Source organism: Bufo bufo, chromosome 3 (assembly GCF_905171765.1).
Source record: "Bufo bufo chromosome 3, aBufBuf1.1, whole genome shotgun sequence".
NCBI lineage: Eukaryota > Metazoa > Chordata > Amphibia > Anura > Bufonidae > Bufo > Bufo bufo.
The window spans coordinates 646933245-646950474 of NC_053391.1; positions in this window are offsets into that span (position 1 = coordinate 646933245).

The window sequence follows — 17230 nt, forward strand, 5'->3', positions numbered from 1 at the left end:
AAGATCTATTATCGCCCTCTAACTGCCAATGCCGGACAACCACCCCTCCCTTAGAACGCACAAAGCAGGACATCCGGGCCATTCAATGTCCTCCTGCACTTTTCCATAGCTCCCCCGTCCCTGGCCCCATGCCAAACTACTCTTGGCACTACCTCTGACCACACTATAACCAGCTGCAGGGGAAGCGCTCCAAATCAGACCTCATCAACGCCATTAATTCCAGCATCCTCTGGGAACACAGGTCATTCCCACACGCATGTAAGACCAGTATCACTGGCCCCACCGATCTACGTCCAATTTCCACCACCTCCGGCAACACCTGGGACCAACTCAGCCCCCGAAGCCCCCTCCAGTGCACCTCCACTTCCCTGAATCCCAGGCTGCGACCCTCCAGGCCTGGATTCAGCCCTCTGCGCTGCCCAGAAGATGTAGTAATGTCCAACCAACCAGATCACCGGAACGAACGACTTCTGAAAAGAAACAGAATTAGTAAAAACACCAACAGGTCTGTCACGCATGTAACTACCTTCACCATTTTTCATCTTTCACTCTTTTTTTTTTAATATTACCTAACTCACCAATAAATCTGGCCTTACGTACCGCGCAAAGCAGGCCGACCTCCAACGACCCAATCCGCATGACCTCCGATTCCAGCAACCCTGCCCTAGCCGCCTCCGTCGCCGCACCTATTCTAAAGGAGTGGGTGCCGAATTCCCCCGGATCTAACTCCAACTGCGCCAAACATTTACGCAACAACCGAGGAAAACTGAAATTTTGTCAAGGGGGACCCATCAGCATGCGCGAAAAAATTCCCCCCACTAACCCGTACCGCCCGGTAATCTGAGACCAATCTTATAGGGCAAGCCCCACCCGGGATCGGATGGATAGGTAACCCACACCCCCGTTCCCAAACTGATCGGTTTTTGAGCAACGAATACGAACCCGCAGCGCATTATTATTGAGAATCACATCCGACACCAACAAACACCCTGTCGAGAGCTTGAAGGCGCTACCAGTTCCCCCACCCATAGAGCCCGCGAAAAAAGCAACGCTAAAACACGCCGCAACTAAAGCCTTGCTCGAACCCCGATGAACACACAACTTGACACGCATCCACCAATCTGCCCAGCAAACTAAACGAAATCGGACGCCTACTATCACGCACCACATATTCCTTCTGCCACCCCTTCATAGCCTGACGGACCAAGAAATTTTTAGTGACATCTGGCCACCCACATAATTTAAAATAAAAACCCACCCCCCGCCAATTTACGCCGCGCAACCGGAGCCGAAACCCCTTGACCACGCAGCCCTTAACATCCACTCCACCGTGACCTCCAAACGCAAATCATCCCGTGCCGCCACTTCCCTATTACCCTTTACGCCAACCACTCAGCCCAAGGAGTTACCATGCGCCTGCCCACGTGGCCAGAGTCACCGAAGAGCTGACCAACTTCATTAATTGTTGACCACTAGACGCCACAGGAAATCCGGGCACGCCATTCCATCCATTTCCGCCTCCGGAAGAAGGTCCCGAAAAAACCTGCCAACTGAAACGAGAGAGGGAATCAGCAATCCTGTTATCCACCCCCCGCGACGGGCTCTAAAGTAAATATTGCGTTCCAAGCACCGTAGGACCAAATGCAGAAGCAATGCTAAGACCGGCAATGATGAAGAGGACAACCTATTAATACACTGAACCGTGCCCAGGTTATCCGACCAAAAACACACGTGACGATTTTCTAACCTATCACCCCAAATCTCCACTGCCACTACAATAGGGAACAGTTCCAGCAGCGTTAGGTTACTCACCAAACCCAGAACCTCTCCACTCATCAGGCCAAGTGGAAGCGCACCATTCCTTACCCAACACCTTACCAAAGCCACAGGAACCAGCCACATCCGACCACAACTCCAACTCACAACTAGATATTTCCTGCGAAATATAACACGTATGGCCGTTGTAAGAACACAAAAACTCACGCCACACCTTTAAATCAGCCTTGAGCGACTTGGTCAGCCGGATGTGATGACGAGGGGAAAGCACCCCCCGCGTCGCCAATGATAAATGCCGCGAGAAGACCCGCCCCATAGGCATAACCCGGCAAGCAAAACACAACAAACCCAGGAGCGACTGCAGCTGCCTAAGAGTCACCTTCCGCACCACCAGAAACCCCTCAATCAAAGCCTTGAGCCCAACCAACTTGTCCTGCGGCAAACGAAAGACCATAGGCCACTGTATCTATTTCGATACCCAAGAAAGACAACCGCGTCACCGGACCTTCCGTCTTCTCAGCAGCCGAAATGGGAACCCCAAAACGCTCCATCAAAGCAAAAAGGAATACAAGAGAGCCTGACAGACCCCCTCACCCCCTGGCGCTACAAACAAGAAGTCATCGAGATAATGAATCACCGACGAACAACCAGATTCAAAACGCACAACCCACTCCAAGAACGAACTGAACAGTTCGAAATAGTGGCACGAAATGGAGCAACCCATGGGCAAACAGGTATCGTAATAGAAAAAACCCTCAAAACAACCCCCAAGCAAATGGAAACAATCCGGGTGAATAGGCAAGAGCCTAAAAGCTGACTCAACATCCGATTTAGCCAACAGAGCTCCCTTCCCCGCTTCTCTCACTAGCGCCACCGATGACTCCTCCTGAAGTATCGCATCATTCACCGATGCGCCCTTCGGATGAGACAGGTGATGTATCAGGCGAAATTTGCCTGGTTCCTTCTTGGGTACAACACCCCACGGTGAAACCCTCAAATTGGAAAAGGGGTTTGAACAAAGGGACCCATAATCCTGCCCGCTGCCACTTCCTTCTGCAGCTTCTCCCTGAGAGCCTCCGGATGTTCCCTAGCTGATTTAAGATTGTCCGAAAAAAACGGGGATCTATTGAGGATAAACGGTATGAAAAAACCTTCCGAAAAACCCTTCCGCAAAATGTCACCCGCCCCTTTATTGGGGTACCGGTCTAACCAAGGAGCCATCCTTGCCACGTTGACCGGCGTCCTTCTGTTCAAGGGTGGTAGGGGTTTTGAAACCTCTTCCCTGGGTTCTAGAGCACCTACCCGCGGGATGGGGGACCCCGCATGCCGAACATTCGTGCTTGTACCTGCACAAGCCAGCGTACTTGCAATGCCCTTCATTGTACAACCAACATGCCCCCGGGTGTCTGACGGCCACTGGCTCTTGGGCAGCCGAGGCCCCAACGCCAGTGGCCGTCCCTGGAAAGGAAGGAGGGCCGTGGCGCCGTCATAAAGCGGAGCCAGACATCCGTGGCCTTCACACCCCACCCCAGCTCATGCTGTAGCGCAAGACGCCTCTGAAATTCCTCATCGTATTTCCACCAAGCACTACCCCCATGCGCCTTATACGCACTATAAATCGTGTCCATGTAAATAAACAACTCAGCGCACCGCTCCGGATGCCTCTGCCCCATCACACACCCCAAAACCGCAAAAGCCTGCAACCAATTATTAATAGTTCTGGCCACCTTAAACCGTTTATCATAGGGCTTATCCACAAAATGATTCTCTTTATCCACCCCATGCTGATCCACCGACACCAAGGACCATATGTCCACGTATTGGTGGGACCAGATTTTCTCCCTAACCGACTCCTCTAAATGAGCCCCCAAAGGACTAACACCACAAAAACATGAATCCTTATGGATCCCTGCCAAAACTGCGGAGGCCTTCATCACCTGTGAAGAAGCCACCACTGGCGCCTCCGCCACCCCAACCACCGGAACCGCAGGGGGATCAGGGGAAACCACGGGCAACCTATCCAGCAACGATTTTAATAAAGACTCTAAACCCGCATTGACACCTCCCGCTCCCCACGCCCCCACATATTGGTACTCACCAGAACCCAGGACAACCACTGCAGGTACAGGCACAGCATCCCTGTGTACTGCCACCGAAGCCAGGCTAGGGGCCCTGGAAACCTCACCAACCGCCAGTCGTCCACGCCCGGATCGCGTTGTACGAACAGACTCTTCCGAGGCGCCCGAGGATCCCTCTGAAGATGACGGAGAACGCCACCTGGAAGATCTGGACGGCTTGCTGTACCGGGAGGTCCTGGAATGTCGACTGGATTGCCGCCTCCTGCGGCTACACCGCCCCCGTCTCCTGTCCTCTCTGGAGGAAGTGGGGGACAAAGATCTCTTCCTGCGTCTGCATGATCTAACCGGAGAGGCCGCAGCAGCAGGAGTGGGAGGGATTTGTAAAAGGGGGGCTAATGAAGGGCTCAACACTGCAGCACCAACCGCCACAGAAGATCCCCCAGTAGGAGGAGCCGAACTCCCAGCCGACCCTCCAACCATAGGGGAAGCGAGGGAAAGCATTGCCGCAGGTGGGGGGGGGGGGGGCAGCTTGTGATGGCGGTGGAGTGAGGGGGCGATCATCCGCCGCAACATCGCTAGAATGATTAGCCCCCATAATGGCCGATTCACTCGCCTGCCACGCCGGGACACATGTGACCAGCGAGGAAGAAGGCGGAAGGGGAGGAGCCAAGATGCGGCCTACTTCCGGCTCTGATCCCCACACCGGTACATAGCAGCCGTGGGCATCAGCCGCCACAACAGGAAAGGGGGACACCTGACGCAGCCTAGCAGGGGGGCGGCGACTACGCGCCGAGCGCCGCACACCCTGAGCCACCACCGTGGGGAACTCACCATGCGGCTAATCCGGCGGCACTAAGGGGACAGACGCAGGAGGAGCACAGGCCGAGGAAGGATCAAAGCTGCGCAAGAAAGATCGCAGCCATCCTCCCCCCTCCGCATGAAAACGCGCCAGGAGAGAAGCGCGCAGTGCATCATCACCTGCAGACATCTTGCAAGAGCCAAGCCGGCGGTAAGACCTCACCAACTCGGCTTACCCTGTCAGGAGGAAGTCCTTAACACTGACCTCCCCTATATATATCTACCCATATTCCTCCTCCCACCGGCTCTCCCCTTCCTTCCTTACTCCACCTACTACTTCTTTAACCCCTTACTATCATCCCTCCTAACCACTAACCAGGGCCTATTCTTTACCCCTAATCAGGGAAACATAAGGGGAGGGGAGGGGGAAGGGGGACCAACAGTCCCTCATCACCCTCCTTACCCTGTCGGGTGCTCTCCAGGAGCAACACACAGGAACCAGGGCACCAGCCACCAAACAGCCCAGAGAAACCACACTGAACGCTGCGTCCACCTCAGACACGGTTCACACCAGGTCATTGCCAGCATGCATCCCCAACCAGCACACAGCCACTACACCAAAGGGATGCACCCAGCACACAAAACAAGAACCTGAACCACTGAGAAATGGACGAGGAGAAACGCAAACACGAGTGACGGTTCACACCAACTGCAACCAACTGTCACCGGGAACCGCACTGTTAACAGCGTCTCACCTTTCACCCTCCCTCCGGAGGAGAAGCATGTGCGCCAGAAAATGGCAGGCGACACATGCTGGGCCCTCTTCCGAAGGCACCAAGCAAGGAGCCTTTGTGGTCATACTGTCACGGTGGGGAGTGGGGGAAACCCCCCACCGTGCGGTGTCAAATGGTAAAAAGGGGATCAGCCTGGCCAAAAGGAGTAATAAGGGAGCAGGTCACCTCCTACAGGGTCCCTAATCCTCTCCCTGACTCCTCACCGTATGAGTGGACCCCGATGGTAAGACGACTCATACTCTGGATTCCTAGAGACCCTAAGTCGCCCTGGTAATCCCTCACCAAGGACCCGGAAAGAGACGACCTGTTCACCCCAGTTATGGAGGAACAGAAGTTTCTATCTGAGGCCAGGCTGCAAGGAGAGGGGAACACATACAGCATATGGAGATGGCAGGTAAGCGAAACCCATAACACACTTACCTGCCACAGACACACTGACTGGAACCCATGCACAAGTGCTGCTGTCCACACCAACATTAAATGACACAGCACACACCACAAACCACACAGGAACCCAGGACACCCATAGCTGCAATAAACGTGAGACAGGGGAATGTCTAGCAAACATGCTGGACACCAAACATCACCAGCCATACAACACCCTGAACATAACCCACGCAAACCAAAATGTAAGAAGAAAAGGAGAAACCATAAGAACATCAACATCTATGACCACAAGGGTGGCCCTCACTGGACAGATGGAACACCCTGGACTGGAGCAGAGCTCCAGCACCAACGACAGCTGAAGTACCAATGACTCCAGCCAGGAAACCACAGAAGATAAAAGCCAAGAGACCACACCCAGTCAGGGAGTTAACCCTTACAGCAACAGACAGAGGGAGGCTACAACTTAAAGGGGAAGTGCACACACAAGCATACTAAACCACATGTTACCATTGGCAACAGCATGCGTGGCAACCATGTGCAATGAGCAGGACCGTGGTACGGTTAGGCGGACGCCAAAGTATGCAGTGGGTCTGGATATGGGTATTTTTAATAGTTTTTGTTCGTGACGCCAATTGCAGCGTGCGCAGGGTACAGTCTCAGGGGCCTTTAAGGTGTTGCAACTCACGTACCAGGTGAGGAATGCCAGAGAGGTATAATGTCTCTGGGTGGCAGTAGGTATAGTGTCAACGGTGTCTCCTACCTTGGTACGGCTGGACTCCTGGATCCTTGCTCACTTGCAATAAATGAGTGTTGCTAGTAGGAGTAATTGAGGGTTTTGGTAGCAATAATTGAGATCCAGACTTTGGATATAATTCAACTTGTCTTTACTGAAGGCAGCATTAATCCATATGAGATACAGCGATAGTCTTGGGTCCCAGCAGGTATTGGCAATGTATGGCAGGGATCAATATCTCTTCTGCTCCTATCATGTGCCTGAAGAATATGGCAGGAATCTATCTTCTGCTCTGTCTATCTTCTACTCTGTTGGGTACTGACTAGCTGAGGAGGACTTTGGCTTCTCCAGGTCTCTGGATAGTTACTCACAGTTATGCTTACAGGGAATGGTTCGTCCTGAAGTTCTGGAGATGGCTGCTTGCTGGTCACCAGTTGAGGCTGAAGGGCTCAGACTGGGAAGGTTGATCTTTGGTCTCAGCCGAGACTAGATTCTGGCCTGGATCCCTATTTCTGGGAGCTCCTACCAGCACAGCCTTCCCCTTGCAGGGAGAGCTGGAACACTAACTCTAACTTCCTTTCCTCCCCATGAGGCAGGACATGGGCGAGCCCACTCTGCCCAAAGAGGGGGAGATAAACTGGAATAAACTATTCCAGTTTAGATATGCTAAACTGAACTAAGGTCCTGCTAAACATTGCTGCCACCTGCTGTTGTACATGAAAATTACAGCAAATACATGTAACAGGCTTAGAATATGCACATTTGTGAGAATGTGATGTTAAATTACACAGGATGACAATGCAGATACACTTAGGAGATTGTAGTGGGGTAAAAGAGTTTCGTAACATAACTCTGGGATGTTACACATGTCACAGCAATCACCCAGAAGGCTGAGACACTGCCACCGCATGTTGCCGCGGGCAACCGCAAGTGTGGCAACAGTGTCACCGCGCAAACCAAAGGCTGTGACACAAATAAGGGACGTGGCCCAGGTCGTGGTGCTGCTGGTGGAGCTCCTGTTGCAGGGAGAGGACGTGGTCGATCTGTGCCAGCTACACGCACAAGTGAAAACCCTTCCTCAGGTGCGAGTAGGCGACAGAACCTGCAGCGGTATTTGGTCGGGCCTAATGCGGCTCTACGAATGGTGAGGCCTGAACAAGTACAGGCGATAGTAGATTGGGTTGCTGACAGTGGATCCAGTTCCTTCACATTGTATCCCACCCAGTCTCCTGCTGAAAGACCACAGTTGGCACCTGCAGCCAATGTCCATCAGTCTTTCACCTCACCCCCTTTGCAAATCAGCCAAGCAATCTGAGCCCCAAGTCATGCAGCAGTCTCTTCTGCTTTTTGATGACTCTGTTAGCAGGGTTTCCCAGGGCCATCCACATAGCCCTGCCCCAGAAGTGGAAGAGATTGAGTGCCCCGATGCCCAACCACTTATCTTTCTAGATGAGTACATGGGAGGACCATCGCAGCATGTCTCGGATGATGTTGAAACACAGGTGCCAACTGCTGGGGCTTTCGAAAGTATGCAGACCAACAAGGAGGGCAGGGGTGAAGACTGGGTGGAGATGATGTGGAGGACGATAAGGTCCTCGACCCCACATGGAATCAAGGTCATGCGAGTGACCGATGTAGTTCGGAGGAAGAGGCGATGGTCGCACAGAGCAGAAGAGGGAGCAGGGTGCAAAAGCGGAGCGGCCGTCCTCTAGACAGTACGCCTGCTACTGCCCACCGCAGCAAGGGACCAAGCACACCAAAGCCAGCTCCAAGGAGTTCCCTGGCGTGGCAGTTCTTCAGACAATGTGCTGATGACAAGACACAAGTGGTTTGCACGCTGTGCAATCAGCAGCTGAAACGAGGCATAAACGTTCTCAACCTGAGCACAACCTGCATGACCAGGCATTTAAGTGCAAAGCACGAGCTGCAGTGGAGTAGACACCTCAAAAACCAAGAAAGGTCTCTGGCTCCTCTTGCTTCCTCTTCTGCTGCAGTCTCGGCCTCTTCATCCACCTCTGGAGTGACAGTGCCACCTGCCACCCCGCAAACAGAGGATCTGCCAGCAACACATCCGCAGTGGTAGATACTAGGGGACAGGTGGACCTGTCGCTTCGATTCACCCCGACACCCGGGGAGAATAGGAGTAGCAGCCGTTTCCAGGAACAGGACAACAGTTTGGAAGAGGAAAGTGGATGGCCATATTCCGCTTACAATCCACCAACACGTCCGGAGAAACAGGAAGGGGTTTATCCTAACCATTCCAGTATGGAACGGATAAACTTTCTGTTATGGATTTGCAAGGAGATCCCAAAATACGATCCCAATGTAGATCCGTTCACTTCATGCAATATTTTTGAGGGTCACTGTAATAAATATTCAGTGGCTCCTGAATATCGTATGGAGCTGTTAAAATTGTGGTTACTGACACACCTTAACCAAAGGTATGAGGTAACGGGGAGGATGCAACCCACGAATGGCCAGTTTCATGATAAGGAGGAAGGCCTCTCCATACTCACAAGATTGGCCACGGGTCATTGGGACGTCACTCCAGAGGTCCTGTCAAAGTTCAAGCCTACTATACATGATGAACCTTTGTCATTGTGTAGTCGGTTTAAAGCAATGTACAGGAGGGTTACTAAGGATCAGGGTATTGGGATTCCACAAGGCATGGTGCGCATGTTTGTGGAAAAGTTCCCATACCTTGATACTGCAATCCGGCTAAGTGCAGCTAGGGAGCCATCCCTCACGGATGCGGTCATGATTATTGAGCAGTATAGACAGGATATACTGCACAATAAGAAGTCCGTTAAAGTGTGGGAGCGTGTGCCTGTACACGTTAGATCACAAGATGAACGGGTACAGCACACAAGGTCTGCATCAGCTGTTCGCCCCACGGCCCCCGCCATGGGAAAAGTCAGGAAACATTTGTTGTTTCCGTTGTTTACAATACGGGCACATCAGAAGGAATTGTCCACAATGGGCAAGAAGTAACTGGACAAACCCGGAAAAGACTGGCAATAATAATGGTTTCAGAATGAAACCTAATTTTGCCAAGTCAGTGGGGGAACGCGTTGATAAGAATCTGGGACATTCACGACAGCCAAGCGTTTTGGTGATTGGCCTGGTGAATGTCCCAGGGGGTGTGGAATCAAAAGATTCCACACCAAATACTCAGGGTGAAAGTGCACAAGTGGCAGTATGCACCTCACAGGTACCTACTGGGAGTCTGGTGGACATCGACTGAGGGTTAGGGGTCCCTCAAGAATTGGCACCAGTATGTCCCATCATACTGGACTCTTCAGGGAGACCCCACATAAAAGCCACAATAAAAGAACAGGAAACGAAAATCATGCTTGACACGGGTGCGGAAATTTCTATTACTAATGTCAAACACGATTAACACCCCAACGGCCCCCAATGTGTAGTGATCGGATGGCCCACAGAATTGAAGAGGTAATCGTCCAGATTACCAGGTGCACGACTCTCAGGATACCCATGTGGTATTACCCCGGTTCTGATAACATTATTGGAACCGATGTAACGACACAAAATGGGTGGATCCTGGATTTGGCAAATTGCATTGTGTGAAAGGGTACCAGACGAGCTAAGGTGTTTGTCATCCAACGCCAGTGTCTGGGACCACCTTTGCAAGCAGTAGAGAATTCTACTGATGTGCTCGAACACAAGTGGCCTGAGGTCTCACACAATCTAGACCTGGAGCTTATTGTGTACTAGCATCCCGAGCTGTGGGCCCAGAGCAAAAACGACTCCACCTCAACGCCAATACCGATTTCCACCAGAGGCCACCCATTCAATTATGGACACTGTCCAGGAATTGAAGACTAGGGGAGTGGTCATTGAGGGTAATTCAAAATGCAACAATGTATTAAATATGTGAGAGAGAATCTAAATCGCACATCCTCAATACTATGCTTTTAATATAACAACTGTTTTAATTTCCAGCATGATAAAACATGGCTATACAGATACTATTATCAATAAATATAACCTTATGCTATGCACTATTAGGAGGCATTGGTATACAGTTTGATCAAAGAGCATAGGCCCACTTACCACGACAAGGTTGCCTCTTCAAGTGGGGACCTACTCTAACTTTGGCGCGGCACTGTGCAGCGACCATTGCGCCCCCACACCGCACCAGCAGGCAAACGGGACCCAGCAGCCACACAGCGCCCTCACTGTGCGGCAAAGCCACCTAGGCCCCGGGCCCCATCACTCCACCAGCATAGCACAAAAGCAGCAACGGCCACCGCCCAGCACCGCATAATGTGAACAGGTGCAAAGAGCTCACCTGTTCACAGCCTCTCAGGAACACCAACTGAGAGGTGGTAGGACTTTATAAACCCTGCTGCTGGGTCCCATTGCCTGCTGGAGCGGTGTGGGGGCACGATAGTCGCCGCACAGTACTACGCCAAAGTTAGAGTAGGTCCCCACTTGAAGAGGCAACCTTGTCGTAGTAAGTGGGCCTATGCTCTTTGATCAAACTGTATACTAATGCCTCCTAATAGTGCATAGCAATAGATTGATAATAGTGCTGTATAGCCATGTTTTATCATGCTGTAATTTAAAACAGTTGTTATATCAAAAGCATAGTAATGTGGATGTGCGATTTAGATTCTCTCTCACATATTGTATATATTAAAATGCAACAATGCCCTCTGGCCAGTCAAGAAAAGGACACTAATGCATGGAGGCTTACTATAGACCTCCGGGACCTCAATAAATACACCCCAATGTCCGCTCCAGTGGTGGCCCAGACTCCCAACATCATGGCCAGAATAAGCTGCAAAAGCAGCGTATTCTCGACCATAGATGTTGCTAACGGGTTCTTCTCCATCGAACTCACTGAGTCATGCCGGTACAAATTTGCCTTTACGGTGGGGGACAAACAGTACATGTTTGCTGTACTGCCCCAGGGGTTACACAGCAGCCCCACGTATTTTCATCAGGCAGTGGCGGCCGTACTGAGTGTGTTCTCACGGCCGGAATGCCTTCTACAATACGTGGATGACTTGCTCTTGCATACAGAAACCATGGAGGAACATTTGGTTCTGTTGAGAGAGCTGCTGGGACTCCTGGCAAAGTCAGGACTCAAGCTGAGTCCCCATAAGGCAAATTTGGCCAAAACTGAGGTAACCTTCCTTGGGGTCCAAATTTGACAGCCCGTGTGGAAGCCATGGTGAAGTTACCCAGGCCCGGCACTCTTCAAGATTTGAGGAAATTCCTGGCGGTGGCCAACTTCATGAGGGAATTCATAGAGGATTTTGCTGCCAAAGGGAAACCTCTCTATGAGCTCCTTCGAGGAGAAGAACCCTCAATCAAAGGTTGGTCCGATGCGCAGGAGGAGGCCTTTTCAACTTTGAAAATGGATCTCTCCTCGGCGCCTGTGTTGGCCACTCCACATCCAGATGGGGAAATGGCCATACAGGCGCATGCAGGGATAAAGTCTATCTCAGCGGTCCTTTTACAGAAAGTAGGGTATGAGACCAGACCGCTGGGATATTTCTCCAGGCTACTTTCGCCCGTCAAACGAGGGTTCGATGAATGTGCCAAGCAACTGGAGGACATACACTATGCCGTCAAGACCACCGAGCATATTGTAGGCTTCCGGCCCCTCACCTTGCAGACTCCACATTCTCCTTTAGCCCTCTTGCTCCGTGATACTCTCCCTGGAGTCTCCCAACAGAGATTCAGGAGATAGATCATGGATCTCAGTGGCCGGAATCTGCAGGTGGACCACAAGGCCAAGTATGTTCTGTCCCAGTTGCTAAACCTGAATGGAACCAAACATGACTGTGGCCAACCAGAACTAGACGACTCACCACAGATGTTCAGGACTGACAGGCGTCCAGATGACAGAGTCATCTTTGTCGATGGCTCTCGATTCTATCTGGATGGGGACTATGTCACGGGTTTTGCTGTGCTGGATGAGACCACTGGTACCCAGAGTCTTGTCAGGTTACCGGGTCACATGTCGGCACAGCGGGCAGAGCTAGAGGCTGTCAAAGAAGCTCTGCTTCTTCAGCCCCCAGGGAAATGAACTATATATAGCGACAGCTCATATGTAGTTCGCTCCCTCAACCTGCATCTTGACATATGGAAGAGGAGAGGATTTGTGGACAGTCAAAACAAACCTCTGGCTCATGTGTCAGTCCTGAAGGAGCTGTGGGAGTGGGGCATGGCACACATGACGGAAGCAGCCATTATCAAAATCCCTGCGCATCAAAAAGGGGACGAAACTTTGATAATTGGTAACAACAAGGCAGACGAGCTGGCAAAACTAGCGGCAGTGTCTGGTACCCTCCGGGAACCAGGCACTGGGCCACTACCAACGCACCGGATTGCAGCGCGTACCCATCTGAGTGACGGCCCGGTGTCATTTGAAGAGTAACAAGCCAAAGATCCTCTTCTAATGACACATATCAAATCACCACAGTATCCCTGGTCTGTACAGCAAGGGATCCTGTGTTACGATACCGGTACTCAGCAACTTCCTCTTCCGGTGGTCCCGCAGCATCTGCAAGCAGAGCTGACGCGATTGAACCACCAACTGTTTGGACACCTCGGCCGGAATAAATTCTTGCCTCTCCTGAGAGACAAATTGTACTGGCCAGGAATGTCCAATACAGTAGAGGTTACTCAACAGTGCCTGGTGTGTGCTCAAGTCGACCCAAGGGCGTCAGCCCTGAAGCCGGTGTTGCAGCGAGTTCCTCCTGCTGATGGTCCGTGGTCTGCGATACAAATAGATTTTATCGGACCATTGCCGACCGGAAGTCGTAACTGCCGTTACACACTGGTGATAGTGGATGTCTTCTCAAAATGGGTAGAAGCCATCCCCACGGTCAACGATACGGCTGCCACCACTGCCTGTGTTCTCTGGGAACAGGTTCGGTCACGATGGGGTATCCCCAGAGTGATAGAATCAGACAGAGGGACCCATTTCACGGGTAAGGTAATGAAAGCGCTTTGTGGTCTCTTAGACATAAAGCAAAGGTTTCATGTGTCTTACCACCCTCAGTCTGCGGGCATCGTGGAGCGGATGACCGGACCATCAAAACCCGGCTTTCCAAGGCACTGCTGGAGAAAGGTTCCTCTTGGGTAATCTCTCTCCCCGCCGTGCTAATGGGTATTCAAGCCACCGAGGCCTGCAGTACTGCTATCTCCCCGTTTGAACTTATGACCGGACGTAAGATGCCCCTATGTCTGCCTAACGAACCCCAAGTGTCGGGGCCCACAAAGAACGCCATCGCCAGAGACATGTTTCTCCAACAGGTTCAGCAGAACCTGAAGGAGTTACTGCCTCATGCAGCTATATGGTTGCACAAACCGTATCTACAGGGGGAAACACCAATGCCCGCTGTAGGAGAAATGGTGATGGTGAAAGTCGGGCTGGCCCACGGGACGCAAACTGGGAAGGACCCTACAAGGTCCTTGAAGTAATGGGAGACACCATGCTGAAGGTACAAAGGCCAATCACAAACAAAAAGAAATCCCGTAGACGGCAGGAAGTCTTGTGGATTCACATCGACCAGGCCAAGGCCACCCGAGCCTCCCCAACTCAATAACGCATACCGTTCCAAGTCGGGTGAGGGGGGGGGGAAGGCTTGGTGGGTCAATGGTGAATCCATTACACTTATCACACTCCATCTAATTACAGAACACAAGAGGGAGATACGCCATGGGACCACATTGCCAGGGAAGAGCTGGGCGTCCTCTGAACGGGATACGTCTCCAGCTTGTGACACTGGTGGTAAGATTGTTGATGGCAGGATCAGTCTCTTCAGGGGAGGGCCTGGGGACAAACATTGGTATGGCCAACATATCACTTAGTGGACCCAGCCTTTTAATGGTGGAATGTTTGGGTGGCAAAATCCGGAAACCATCCGAGAACTTTACCTTTACATCGGGTCAGTGGTATCTGTATGGTTTCCAGAGAGAGGGTTTTGCCAACGGTGTAATTCAGCATTATACCCCGGTGGAGAATGTGTCTGCCATACAACATGACTTACACGCCCTTTGTCTCAAGGAATTCAGACATTTTCAGGACTCGGACCCTACACCTATCAAATCCTTAAGATGGGTGTCTAGGGACCCACACTTGCACCCTTACCAGCAAGTGAGAGTCAACACTACTACGGTGTTGTGGACCAAGGAGGGAATGCTGAGTCCTGAAGATGTCACTGGGGCAGAGTACAGTGGTTGGTACATCCTGAAGGCTTCCTTCCTGGGGAACGATAGCCAGGACAGGTTAAGGGTTAGGACGTATTTTGATAGGCCCATTCCAGTAAAAGGCACCCTGAAGGCTTATTGCATGTTGAGGGATTCCCAGATGATTATCACCAGGGAATCCAGTTATGTTCAGGGACATGTGTCCACAGATTACTTGCGAACCAGTATAATGATGTTAAAGTTAAACTGCAGTGACTCTGGTCAGGCCATTTGGAATGACCAGAGTGGTCCGGTAAAACTGGAAGGCCTATACCGAGCCACAGTTTTAAAGGTACGGACCGATGCCAAGGACCCTAGGTATGTTCAGTTAAAGGGATCTCCATCCATACGGTCTTTTATGATCACGATCATGAGAGACAACAGTGTTCCTGAGGTGACACCTTTTTTCAACAGCGCCGCGGGACCGCGATGGGATCGAACGTCGCGCCGCCGTACGCAAACAGTTACATGTCATCGTTTGAAAGTGAATTTGTTTATTCCAATCCTTTATATTTAAAGCATTGCATATTTTGGCGTCGATTTATAGATGACGTGTTTTGCGTATGGCGAGGCGACGTTCGATCCCTCATGGAATTTAACAGTCATCTTAACTCCATTTGGAGTGAGCTTCAATTTACCATACACTTTGATTTTCAACAAATATCCTTTCTTGATACATGTGTAAAGCGCAAGGATGATGGTACAGTGTATACTGATTTATATATCAAGGATACAGATCGAAATAGTCTACTTACCTACACTAGTAGCCATCCCCCAGCAATCAAGAAGGCGATTCCTTTTTCACAGTACCAGAGGGTTAAAAGGATCGTGACTGATCCTGACACCTGTGAAATTAGGTTGCAAGAGATGACGAAAAAGTTCCTCAACAGAGGCTATCCCCTACACTTATTACAATCTCAAAAGTACAAGTTAGATCAACCGCAGGGACAGAAGATTATTAAACCACCACGTATCCCATTAATAGTGAAGTACCATCCTTGGACACAGAGAATAAGGGGCATAATCAATAAGCATTGGCACATCATATCTAGATCATATCCACATATGGAGATATTTCAAAATTCTCCAATGATGTGTTTCAAAAGAGCGGATAACATTCGTGACAAAATTATTAGAGCAGACATAGGCACTAACAAACCTATAGTCAGACAAACCACACTGACTACTCCGCGTCAGGGCACATTTCCGTGTTTAAATTGTAACAACTGTTCGAGTGTCATTAGAGGTTCAACTTTGACCCACCCTCATTCTGGAGAACAAATTCCTATTAAAGGCATGTTTACATGCGACAGTAAAAATGTCATTTATATTTTGAAATGTCCCTGCGGTTTGGTCTATGTAGGGGAAACCTCAATGCGGATTAAAGATAGATTAAGTAAGCATAAGTCCACTATCCGCACTGAGAATTTGCTGTTACCCCTACCACAACATTTCCATGAGAAGCGTCGTGCGATATCGCAGTTGCGGTTTCAAGTGATTGAGAGTGTATCTTTACCTCGCCGTGGCGGCGACAGGAACAGTTTGCTTTTAAAGCGTGAGGCTTATTGGATCCACCGGTTACAAACTGTGGATCCAAGGGGGCTCAATCGCGAGTACAATATTTCCAGTTTTACTTAGCTCTTGACTATATTATTCTTATCATAAGAATTTAGATTATAATAATATATATTTCATTTGTCTCTTTCAGCGGACCTGATTCCTGAATTGTTATCAACTGTTCCATTGTTTCACCAATGTATCCACATTGATCTTTTTTTTTTTTTTGGTTTATTGCATCTTTCATCATCATCGCGAGTGCCGGTCCTTCCTTCTTTATTGCAAGTATCGGGACGTCTCCCCACTGACTCGTGCACCGCGTCTATTCCAGCAGTGCCGACCCTTTTCTACATAAGGATACTATTTCGTCACCTATGCCCACTGGGAGCAGGAAACCCAGATGGTGATGTTGGACACTAATCCCTGGAGGTGGGATTTGGTGTGCAACAGGGTAGATACCCCTACGGTCGATGGATGGATGGATGGTACCCCTATGACTGAAGAATACCGGGGTAGATATGTGTTTTCTGATTGTAAAGACCCCAGGGGCAGGGATATTAACTTTGACATCAATATAGATGGTTCTTTTAAGTGGCCTTTTTGCGAGGCAGTAGACGAAGGATGCTGGACCTTTACTCAGTGGGTCTATCTGTCCCAAACCAAACCTGTAGGGAAGCTAGTGTTACAGGCTGGAGAAAACGAACAGTGGCATCCGTTCAAAGGAAGGGGGCAGATCTGTGTAACAGTGGTGAGGGTCCCCTACGATACAGAAGATCTCCAACCGGTAAAACCGCATTCGGACTCTTGCACCGCCCCTATCCATCAATTGGCAGATCCGCAGGTCCAAAGCGAACTCTCGGACAACCTTAAACATATTG